Genomic DNA, 11471 nt, shown 5'->3' with positions numbered 1-11471 from the left:
ATAATGGTGGAGGTCTGGAAAGAGAAACCATTACAGGGGATTCTTTGGCAATGACTGCACAGGTAAGAGTGGAAGCATCTCAGGGCAGTCCCACACAGTTAGATCATGGAAGAGAGGCATTGGAGGATGATAGTGTGGTTAACCGTGTCATTTCTTCCCTCATGCACTCAGCGAGCTCATCTTGTCTGTGACTGCCACCCTCTTCTCTCTCAACCCTATTCCCAAAATGCTTCTCCTCCTGGCTTCTATACAGCTATCAGAAATAGTTGCCTCTCCTCAGCTTCTGTCCTCTCACCTCACCATCTTTGCCCCTTTCCTCAGAACAAAATATTCTTGACCCCCATGTCCTTGTAAACTATTGTCCCCTCTCCAACCTCTCTTTCTTCTTCAATGCCCTTGAACATCTTGTTGCCTCCCGAATCCTTGCCTATCTTTCCCATAACTCCATGTTTAACCTTTCCCACCTTGATACTCTCCAATCAGGTTTCCACCCCTCCCAGTGGCTCAAAGCAAAGTCTCAAATGGAATCTTCTGACATTGCAACCATCATGCACGATCCCTCTTCACCCTTCCCGCCCTGTCTGCAGTCTGACACGGTTAACCACACCATCATCCTCCAATGCCTCTCCTCCATGATCTAACTGTGTGGGACTGCCCTGAGATGCTTCCACTTTTACCTATTCAATCATTGCCAAAGAATCTGCTGTAATGGCTTCTCTTTCCAGACCTCCACCATTATCTTTGGATTCCCCTGAGGATCTATCCCTGGCTGCCTCCTATTTCTCATCTACATGCTGTTGCTCCTCATAGACATTATTTAAAGGCACGACACAGGTTCCAAATATATGCCAAATACATCCAGCTCCACCTCATCTGATCCCTCCTAGACACTGCCTGCCTCCACTTTACCTCAGTTCATCTACTGCTGAAAGCCTCAGCCATGCTTTTGTTACCTTAAGACCAGACTATTCCAATGTTCTCCGCCCTCTGCAAATTCGAGTTCATCCAAAATTTTGCTGCCATTTCCTAACTTACACCAAGTCCCATTCACCTATTAGCCTTGTACTCACTGATCCACATTGTGTACAGTGCTGGGCTAACGGTTATGTTAATGAAACCATGATGTTAGTGCTGATGTAAAGGTGGCATCAGGGTCAGATGACCAAGTGGTTCCAACAGAGAAAGATGCAGAACAGTCTGTGCCTTAGGAACCATCTAAATAGTTTCTGGAAAAACTATATACCGCCTATCTGAGGTCACTCATAGACTAGGTTAAACCTCTTCAAAACACAATGGTCCACTGATGCATCATTTGAAAATCCTTATCCTCCTGTTCAAATCCTTCCATGACCTCACCCCTCCCTATCTCTGCAACCTCCTCCAGCTCTAAAACCCTTTGAGGCCTCTGCCTTACTCCAACTGTGGCCTCGTGTACATTCCCCATTCCTTCCCCACCATTGGCAGCCTGTCTTCAACTGTCTAGGTCCTAAACTCTGGAATTTTCTCCCTAACCCTCTCTCTCTCCTCCTCCATTAACACATTCCATAAAACCTACCTCTTTGTCCAAGGTTTTGGTCACCTGCTTCGTTCTTTGCCTCTTGTCAACTTTTGTGAAGAGCTTTGGGACATTTTACGAGGTTAAAAGTGCTACATAAATGCAAGTTATTGTTGAAGTGGCAAAATGACACAGGGTTAACCTTCCTCTACAAAGACAATGAGATTAAATGTTTAAAAAGCAGTGCTCTATCAGGCCTGTACATATACAAGTTGCTTTTTATTTAGTGGACCCCTACACAAATACAACGAAAATGCTGTTATGGCAACAGCCTGTTATCTCATTAAAGACAAGAGAAAAGAAACCAGCGGAAAGCTAATCACTTATTCATATCTTGGCCTTTGCTTCTGACGTACCATTTGTGTTTGTGCTGTTGTGGTCTGGGGGCGGATGTTGCCTTGAAGTCCCCTCTCCTGGCTTTAATCCAGCAGTTCAGTTTGCAGCAAGCACGTTGTGCATTTAAACCCCCACCCCTCCACTTCCAAACATCTTACACATGCCGGACGGCTGCAGAAACGAGCAAGAAGAAGACAGAAGTAAAGAGTATAATTAAAATACAGGACAACAGGCAGAACTGTTCTCATGCAAAACATACGTTCATTTGCAGAGGGGAACCCTCTCTACACCGAGACCTCGGTGGATTTGTTCCCTTGGTGCGATGGAACTGACGAGTTCGTGAATTGCATCGTTTGATGAATAAAATATTTGCAGTTGGGCTGCAGGAGATCCTGATGACTGTTGCTGTTGGCATCTCTCACTGTCGCTGTCAGCAGCGGCTGTAAATTACGGTAGGTGAAAAGGAATATGTATCTTTTCAGCGGACTAACAATGCTTTTTAATTGCTGCTTTGCATGATGAAGACGAGTGAAATCCCGAGAGGTAGATGGCCACTGAGTCTTACTATAAAAGCTCGGGGAGGTGTTTAAACGGGGTAGGAATTGTCTTGGAAAATTAGATGCTGCCACAAGAGCTTTTCCTCCTCTTCCAAGTAACGAGGAACCATATTTAAAGCAGCAATGTCGGGAGCAGTAATGTTGGACAGAGTAAATAGTGAAAAACTGTCCCCACTCAAGAGTGCATCCGGAACTAGAGGGCACAGATCTAAAATAATTGGCAAAAGACGTAAACGTGATGTGAGGAAACATTTTTTTCACCCGGAGGGTGGTTGGAGTCTGGAACGAACTTCCTGAGAGGGTGGTGGAGGCAGGTTCGATCGAGATATTCAGAAAGGAATTGGATTGCATTCTGAAAAGAGAGAATGTGAAAGGTTACGGGGATAAGGCAGGGGTGTGGGACCAGGTACAAAGCTCTTTCAGAGAGCCACCAGTGTAGACTGGATGGGCTGAATGGCCTCCTGCACTGTAAAGATTCTGTGATTCTGTGGCTAGATTTTTAGGACAAACTCGGATTACTATAGTTTTGCATTGAAATACAATTGTGTGCAGTTTCCAATTTGAATAAGTACTGTAGAATTAATCTGTTTTACTGCCATTTTGGGGAAAAGTTTATTTGAAAGGTCATTGTTAATTCCACCCTATGAATGCAGCTGAATGTAGTGTTTAAAAAGCCCATGTGCATCTGTAAACGTGGGAATTGTTTCAGCATGAATATTGCCCCCAATGTCTTATGGAACTAGGCTGCATGTTGCAGTTGGTTGACCAAGAATTGTATTTATAGCTATCCAGCTGTGTGACTCCAGGAGACTGGGTGGCACAGCAAGTTACCATGCTGTCCTTTCATTTCTCAGAGCTTGAGTTTAAATCTCAGCCAAGTTTCATTTCTCTGTTGGCTGTAGGTAAACTGGAAATAAGATTTGGCCAATATGGTGCCAGTTCTGGGTGAGTGCATTGCACTAAAGTAAACATTAAATTGATACTAACTCGTAGACCACGAGGATGGTAGCTATGTGACGATATTATACTAATGCAGCAGGGGGCACTGTTCTGAGATGTTAAGTTATAGATTGTTGAGAGGTGGGGGTTATTTCTGCATCAAACTGTCGTGTACCTCACCTGGGAGCACTTCCACTGACATTTGATCACAAAATTGTTGGTTTCCTGGCAATTTACTTTCATGAGCACAAAAAATCATCTCAATTGATGCATAATGAAGGCAGAGTGAATTTGAAAAGCAGATTTACTCTGTTCCTTAAGCTGTTTATAACTTTAACTCCAGTCTTCAGTTGGCAATGCTAAATTCAGGCTGACCATCCGTTGCAGTGCTGAATGGGTGTTGCACTTCCAGTGGTGCTGTCTTTTGGGTGAGACATTAAACAGAGACCCAGCCTCTAACAGACTCTAAGGTGAACATAAAAGATCCCTTGGCACTGATTTGGTCTTCTCAGTGATCAGGTCAATATTTATCCCTCCACCACCATCATTAAAACAGATTATATAGTCAATATCTCATTGCTGTTTGTGGGATATTGCTGTGTGCAAATTGGTAGGTGCATTTTCTACATCACAGCAGTGCCTACACTTCAGAAGTACTTAATTGATTGTAAAGCACTTTGAGATGCCCTGGTGTGAATGGGGCTACGTACCATATTTGAGATGCCCTGGTGTGAATGGGGCTACATACCATATTTGAGATGCCCTGGTGTGAATGGGGCTACATACCATATTTAAGATGCCCTGGAGTGAATGGGGCTACATACCATATTTGAGATGCCCTGGTGTGAATGGAGCTACATACCATATTAGTCGAAGCCAAGACACACACAAAAATTTAAAAGGAAATGTTTAGGAAATATTTGAGTGTAATCTTCAGACTGTAAAATTCATGGCAATCTAAGGTGACTTTTTTCCAGAAAAAAAATGTGTATTATAGCCCAGCAAATATAGTAAATACAAGTCCTTTCTTTTTGTTACAGCATTGTGATATCATTAGTTGCAGCTAAAACTGGTGGTTAATTTGAGATACTAGGCTGAATAATTGTGCCAACATGTTTTTAAAAATTATGTTTTAGCATCACTACACACTCATGTAAGCTATTCAAGGGAGTCTGGGAGTGTGTGCAGAGGACAGCTTTCCATATCACAGTTCTAAATTCTGAATTGTAGTTTGGACTTTTGAAAATCACCAAGATATCATGAACATGTCTTGCCAAACATTCCCCCTCAAAGAATAACATCAGCAACAGATTTACTGGTCATTTATCTCTTGCTCTTGTTCTCTTATTTTCTGAAATAATAACAATTGATTATACATTTCAAAGGAGTCTTTTTTATATCAAAGCCTGCTCAAGCCAGTGCCTAAACATCTTAAATTTACATTCCAATGAAAGCTTCTATTCGAAACCCCCACATAGCCCCAGTAATGTTGATGCCAAACTAGTACTACATGTTTAATGAAGCTGGCTACTGAAAATTAAACAGAAGATGTTAATGCATTTGGTGCATGGCATCAAAATATTGCTGTCATAAAATAATCTGTTTAAAACAATTACCCCACTGTAAAGAGAGCAAATTAGTGAAATACTATAAAGGTAAAAGCAATAACTTACATAAATGTATTTATCATACGGAAATTCAGGTACTCAACCACAACAGAATAGCTATGCATGCGGACACATGAGCAATCCCCTCAAAATTTAAAAAAATTATTTTTGATGGCATGATCCATCAATCTGGGTGCTGGAGATCCAAATTTGAAATCCATTTACATTTCTGCTCCACCGTGTTTCTGCAGTTTGCACCAATGTGTACTTCTTATGGTAAACTTACTTAGACATTATCATCTTAGTAAAAGTGAAATGTAAGGATACATTCCATACGTGCCTGAAGGTCTTTTAATAATGTGAAGCACTTAACAACAAAATACCTGCAGCATTGGCCTAAGGCTGTCACTACCACTCTCTTGCCTATCTGCAGTGAGTCTTTATCTTAATCATACTGTCTTGCAGAGGTGCAGTTTGTGCATTTTCTAGTTTTTATTTATTTATTCATGGGATGTGGGCTTCACTGGCTGGGCCAGCATTTATTGCCCATCTCTAATTGCCCTTGAGAAAGTGGTTGTGAGCTGCCTTCTTGAACCGCTGCAGTCCATGTGGTGTAAGTACACCCACAGTGCTGTTAGGGAGGGAGTTCCAGGATTTTGACCTAGTGACAGTGAAGGAACGGCGATATATTTCCAAGTCAGGATGATAAGTGACTTGGAGGGGAACTCCCAGGTGCTGGTGTTCCCATTTATCTGCTGCCCTTGTCCTTCTAGATGGTAGTAGTCATGGGTTTGGAAGTACTGTCAAAGGAGCCTTGGCGAATTCTCGTGTCCAGTTACAGACCTGGACTGGAGAGGGAAAGAATAGCTCCCCAGCTGAAGAAGATGCATGGTCTAGAAAAATTGAGGCAAAAACAATTAAGTAATGCTCACATTTATTTTTTGAAACCAATAAACAAAAATGAATGCTTGCAAATCTATGGTTGGCGGGCTGTTGGGCTTGGGGGAATTGGATGTTCACTCATTTATACCAGCCATGTGCAGCCACCACATCTGGCTACTTGAATGGAATGGATTGCTGTGAGAGCATAGTTAAAATATAGGTAAGTCACCCTTACATTAGCATTGTACAGTAACCAAGTTCACAAAAAAAACCTTCAACATATGAAAAGCAGCTGAATGGCTGTGTTCATTAGACTCCCAATCAATCTTCTTTCTCCCTCTATCTGATTCTGTTTCTCTATCTGTTTGTCACCATCTGTCTGTCTCACTCTCTCTCTCTCTCTCTGTCACTCTCTTTTTGTCTTTTGCTTTCTTTTTCTTCCTCCCATCTGTCGTCAATGCTTTCCTCAACTGTTAATATCTAAAACAGATTGGTTCATTTAGCAAATGCAAGCTTCCCTAAGGTGCAAAATCTTGAAAATTAGAAACTGTTTACAAACTTTACATACAAAAGTCATGTGAAAGAACCTAATCGCATAGAGTATGTAAAAGAAAGTGGGCTCAATACAGTTTTAAATGAGGGAGGCATAATTAGCGTGTATTTTATACAAGGTATTCCACATTGTTATGAAGTGTTGCGGCAATGTTGTTTGATGTGGTTTCTTTAATGAGGGATCTATGAATTATCTGTTTTATCAGAAAAAAGTAATGTGAAGGCCATGTCATATAGGCTGTGGTTGTCTTAGCAAGACATCTCTCTAATCATTCTGCATATGGCCTTCCTCCATTCTGCACCACGAATGTTGGGGCAAAGTTCTGTTGCACTGTGGCTGATTTGTTCCTGAGGGTGATGCTGTGAAAGGCACCTCCATTAGAATTCCTTCCAAAGCTCAACTGAAAGTAATCTGTAAATTCACAGAAATTTCTAAAACAATGTTTTTTTTTGTTCTTGACCTTCAGGTTCAGAGGTAAGTTAATGTGTTACAGCTTAAAATAAAGTAACACATTTTTAGATTTTGAAGTTGTGATTGATCTCACTGTACTTTAGCACTTTGAAAAAAATTACACCAGACAAGATTGCTGGTTTTTGTTTGTTTGTTTTGTGATTAATTCTTAAACTGCCAATAGCTCACATGAATGTCTGGTTCTCTTTGCTAGCCAAGTTTTGGAGATTTCAACTCATGCACTGTAACTTTGTAACAAACAATAATATTACAACAAGGATGCTATTGAGAGATTGAAGGGTGGGTCAATATTGATTCCATTGGTAGGGTGATGAGCGATTACACTGCTCTGTCCTAGATGCTTTCAGCTTCTTGAATGTTGATGCATTGCACCCATCCAGGCAAGTGAAGAATATTCCACTGTTCTTCTGACTTGAGCCTCATAGATGATGAAGGGCCTTTAAGAGATCAGAAGGTAAGCCACTTGTTGCAAGTGTACCCTGCCCTGCTTTTGTACCTTTGATGTTAATGTGGCTGGTGCAAATCAGCTTCTGACTAATGGTAACCTCCAAAGATGCTGATGGTGGAGACTTGGTGATAGTGGTGCCACTGAAGGTCACAAGTAGATGGCTGGCCTTTCTCTCTCTTGTTCATGATGGCCATTACCTGGCATGTATTGGCATGAATGTGACCTATCATCTGTTAGTCTAAGCCCGGATGTTATTCCAGGTCCTGCTAAGTGCTATAATGAGGTATTTTCATTAGTAGAGGAATTGTGAATGATGCAAAACATGATTTAACACTGGCATGATAAAGCAGCACATCTTAGCAAGTAATGCTACAGCAGAGTTGCTATTATGTACACAAAGTTTTCAGAATTTGTTTTTCAAATTATGGAAGAAAACTAGTTATATCTTCAGAGAAATAATCGCTCTTTAAATTGTTTCACAAAGTACCTAAGGTGACCTCAAGGTGTACCTATTTACAGCAGCTAGGTCTTGTGATCTTAAAACAGTCCAACTTGCACACAACTGCAGAATAAGACATTTTTATGACATAGTGCTACTGTTCTTAAAAAAGCATATTCTAAAACTTTCCATGAGCACACATGTCATTTCTAAATAATTTATATTATGACCTTTATAAATGTTATTAGCTCACAGAAAGAAGGTTAAATGGCAATATTACAGTTTTCCCGTGCTTCTGAGGTCCAAGAATTGGTTTGGAAATCAAGACTAATTCTCAAAAAGTAGGTGCAGATTGACTGAGCGCTTGTTCCAAAACCAGCCTTTCTTATCATTAAGGGCATTAAATCAAACTGGTCATGTCATTGGCATGATTAAGATGATCCTTTAAAGTCTTTGTCAGTACAACACCAGGCACTGCTGACTCACTTGCTGAGCAGAGAGCTGCTAAAATGAGTCATCTGGTTACAGCATTCCAGGAGTTAAAAGTTGCAGACAAATGACCAAGTGCTACTTTTTATCATTTCCCCCGAATTTTCTGCTCTCTCCTGACAAGATATATATTCCTTGTCATAAAATCCCATAGCTGCTTACAGTCCCCTAGTTACTCTTCCAAATAACCATCCTTCATATGTGAATATAAGTTGTGAGTGCTGGCAGCCTTTTTTTAATGACATGGAGGGACTCACAACTGCACCCAATTTTGCATTTTACCAAAGTCACATCCACCTATCTGGGTGCAAAAAAAAATAACACACGCTCTATAAGAATCTTCCTTGTTTGTACAACTTTGTTCCATGTTGGGATGCACCATTATCCATTGGGAGAGCCACAATTATTGGAACTAACTTTTAGGGTCGAATTCTCAGGTCAGCAGGCGGCCATGATTGGCGGGCCCGGGAGCAGCCAGGGAATGGACCACCGACCATGATCAGTCCCCAACCGCAATTTCATACTGGCCAATTAATGACCAGCTAGCGTGAAATATGCGCTGAAATGCTCAGCAATACCAGGGTGGGGGTGGGAGGAGAGCATGCGTTGAAGTCTGCGCAGGGGTGGGGGACCACAGAACGAAAGCTCCCTGAAGGTAGAGAACTGCCTCAGGTAGCTGAAGAGTTTAAAACCAATCAATAAAGACTGTTCTGGTGTATCCTGTCCACAAAAAAGCTGAACAAATCCAATCCGGCCAATTACCACTCCATCAGTCCTTTCAAATAATCAGCAATGTTGGAAGGTGCCATTGACGGTGCTATCAAGCAGTACTTACTTAGCAATATCCTACCCAACAATCCACAGTTTGGGTTCCACCAGAGCCAACTCCAAACCCCATCATGGACTTGGACCAAACATTGGCAATCTGGCATCTGAGCTAATCCTGCCCCTTACCGCAGTGCAAATCTGCCCAGTGTCTGACCATGTGGAGATCCTGCCTCTACCCTATCCTCTTAAGTTAAATGCAGTATCAGTGTCTGAGCTGGGGGCTGCAAGTGTGAAGCCAAGTGACTGTGCTGTACCTTCATCATCACTGTCTCCTTACTGTTCCTCCACTGCCTGACCAGGTTGTACCTTTTACTGTGGTGAGAGGGGTTAAGGAGTAAAAAGTTTACACTTCCACCATCTGCCGCTCGTGAATCAGAAGGGAGTCTGGGATGAGGGAGAAGTGGGATGTGAGAAGGAGAATTAGGTATGAGGATTATCTCATTGATTTGGCCCCACTGCTGACCGTGCTTCAGTAATGACCAGCTGATCTCTTTCATGGAGGTTGGGATCTGGAGATGTACCTTAGCCCTCCAGTTAGTTCCTGCTGTCTCCTGTTGTACATCACCTTCTCCTGCAAGAAAGAGGGAAGAAATTGTGTTAACAAGTGTGATGCAATTTGTTTGGGTCATGTGGCTATCATGGTTGAATAGCTGACAGTGTGTGCAAACTGTGGGTTGTGGTTGGGAAGCTTGTAGCAGTGCTGAGTTTGTAAGGGTGTAGTGAAGCACATGGATGTTATATGAGTCCTGATCGATAAGAGATTGCTAGCAGGTGAGGGATGAGGGTGTGGTGAAGTGAGCAAGGTCTGAAGCTAAAAGTTCATTTGGTAGAATATCACAGTTAAAGTTGCATTCACTGACCTTAAACACTCATGTGAGGTCATTGAACTTCTTGCGATCCCACATCTTGATTCTCAGTTCTTGACTCCTGCAATTGACTGCACAGCTATCTGCTCTCGTTGATTCTAACCATGTGTCTATAGGCTGTCCTGTTCCCTCGCAGGTACAGAACATCTCTCCTCCTTTCCGCCTCCTCCACCAAGACCTCCAAATGTCTGAAAACCTTGGTGTCCACTCTATGCTGCAAGTAGGGCCATCCCTCATTCTTTCACAGGACAGCTTCATTTCCAGCGCAACTCCCAACACTTAAGCCAGAATGCACCTCCCCTTTAGGAGGTATAGCATAACTTTAACTTTAGTGCTAGAAGTATTGGCCTTTGACTGCCTGCAATATGCATCCAATCAACAATGTGGTCAGTGCTGGTTACATGTAGAAATCAGTATATTTCCGCATTACAATCAACAGCATGGGTTAATCATGCAATGGAATCCCCATACCCATGTTCAGAGCCGATCCAATTTAGCTCCCAGTGTGTAGTATCCAAGCAGCTGCACTTACCCAAGTTATTTCTACTTCCTTCTGGTGAACCAATGTATTTTAAAATATTGAACTGGTGTGTAGGTCAGGAATTGGAGAGAGCTTATAATTTCCTGCTGAATTAAAACTGATATTATTAATTGTTCTCTGCTATATATAACATCCATTGTTAACTTGTCTGATTTTGAAAGTATCTGTAATTACAATCAAACTTCTTAACCTTTTTTTATACAATTATTATTATTTATAACCATTGTAATTCACAGCTTTTCACGAAAGTGTGGATTCTTATGTAATATTCCCTCCCTTAGCAATGGATTGTTTAAAGTCATTATATTATACAAGCTCATCTCCTGTCACACTGCTCACTGATGGTCTGCAATGTTGCCATAATGTTTAGCTTCTGTCCTTCACTGACCCTTTGAGGTTAGGTTTCAGATGCTTTGTGTAGGGAAATGGCCCTAATGGGAGTGGCCAGCGGCAATTAGAAGCTAATTACAGTTACTGTAGGAAGTTCTCTGGATTAGTTGGTTCCGCTCCTTAGCCTGAAGCCTCAAGATCAGGGAAAAACTGCAGGGGCAGGGTTTTATGTCCCACGGGTGGTCACACGCCCAACCCAATCAGGCGTAAAATAGCATGCGATGACATTGGGCGAGCATCGCAATGTGCTCTTGTGCGATATTTCAGTCGGCAGGTACACACGAGAGTCGGCAGCGCGCTCGACGACAATTAAGAGGCCAATTCAGGCCCTTAATCAATTAATTGAAAGCTATTTTTCGCTGCCCTTATGGTTGGCGGGTGCGCAAATTGCCAGGCATCCTTTGGATTTTTTTATAAAACCTCATCCACAGGCAAGATGAGGTTTCCAACAATGATTTTAAAAAAAACTTTTAGACATAATTTTTAATATGCCCCTGTCCATGTGACTGAGTCATATGTGGGGAAATGTTTCTCTCACTTTTTAACGCTTTAATCTTGTTTCAATAATTC

General features: G+C 41.9%; 1 protein-coding gene across 2 annotated transcripts in view; it reads left to right on the top strand.

Moving 5' to 3' along the window:
- The first annotated feature begins 1957 nt into the window (after window positions 1–1957).
- prr5b (proline rich 5b (renal)) overlaps window positions 1958–11471 on the top strand; it is a 105578-nt gene continuing 96064 nt past the window's right edge. The window contains exon 1 of one of the 2 annotated variants that reach the window (XM_041215836.1): window positions 1958–2343. The gene's annotated coding sequence lies outside the window, so the exon portion shown is untranslated. The remainder of the gene's footprint in view (window positions 2344–11471) is intronic. The other variant, XM_041215835.1, reaches the window with a different exon arrangement.

This window comes from Carcharodon carcharias, chromosome 21, assembly GCF_017639515.1.
Source record: "Carcharodon carcharias isolate sCarCar2 chromosome 21, sCarCar2.pri, whole genome shotgun sequence".
NCBI lineage: Eukaryota > Metazoa > Chordata > Chondrichthyes > Lamniformes > Lamnidae > Carcharodon > Carcharodon carcharias.
This window is presented reverse-complemented; position numbering and strand designations above follow the sequence as displayed.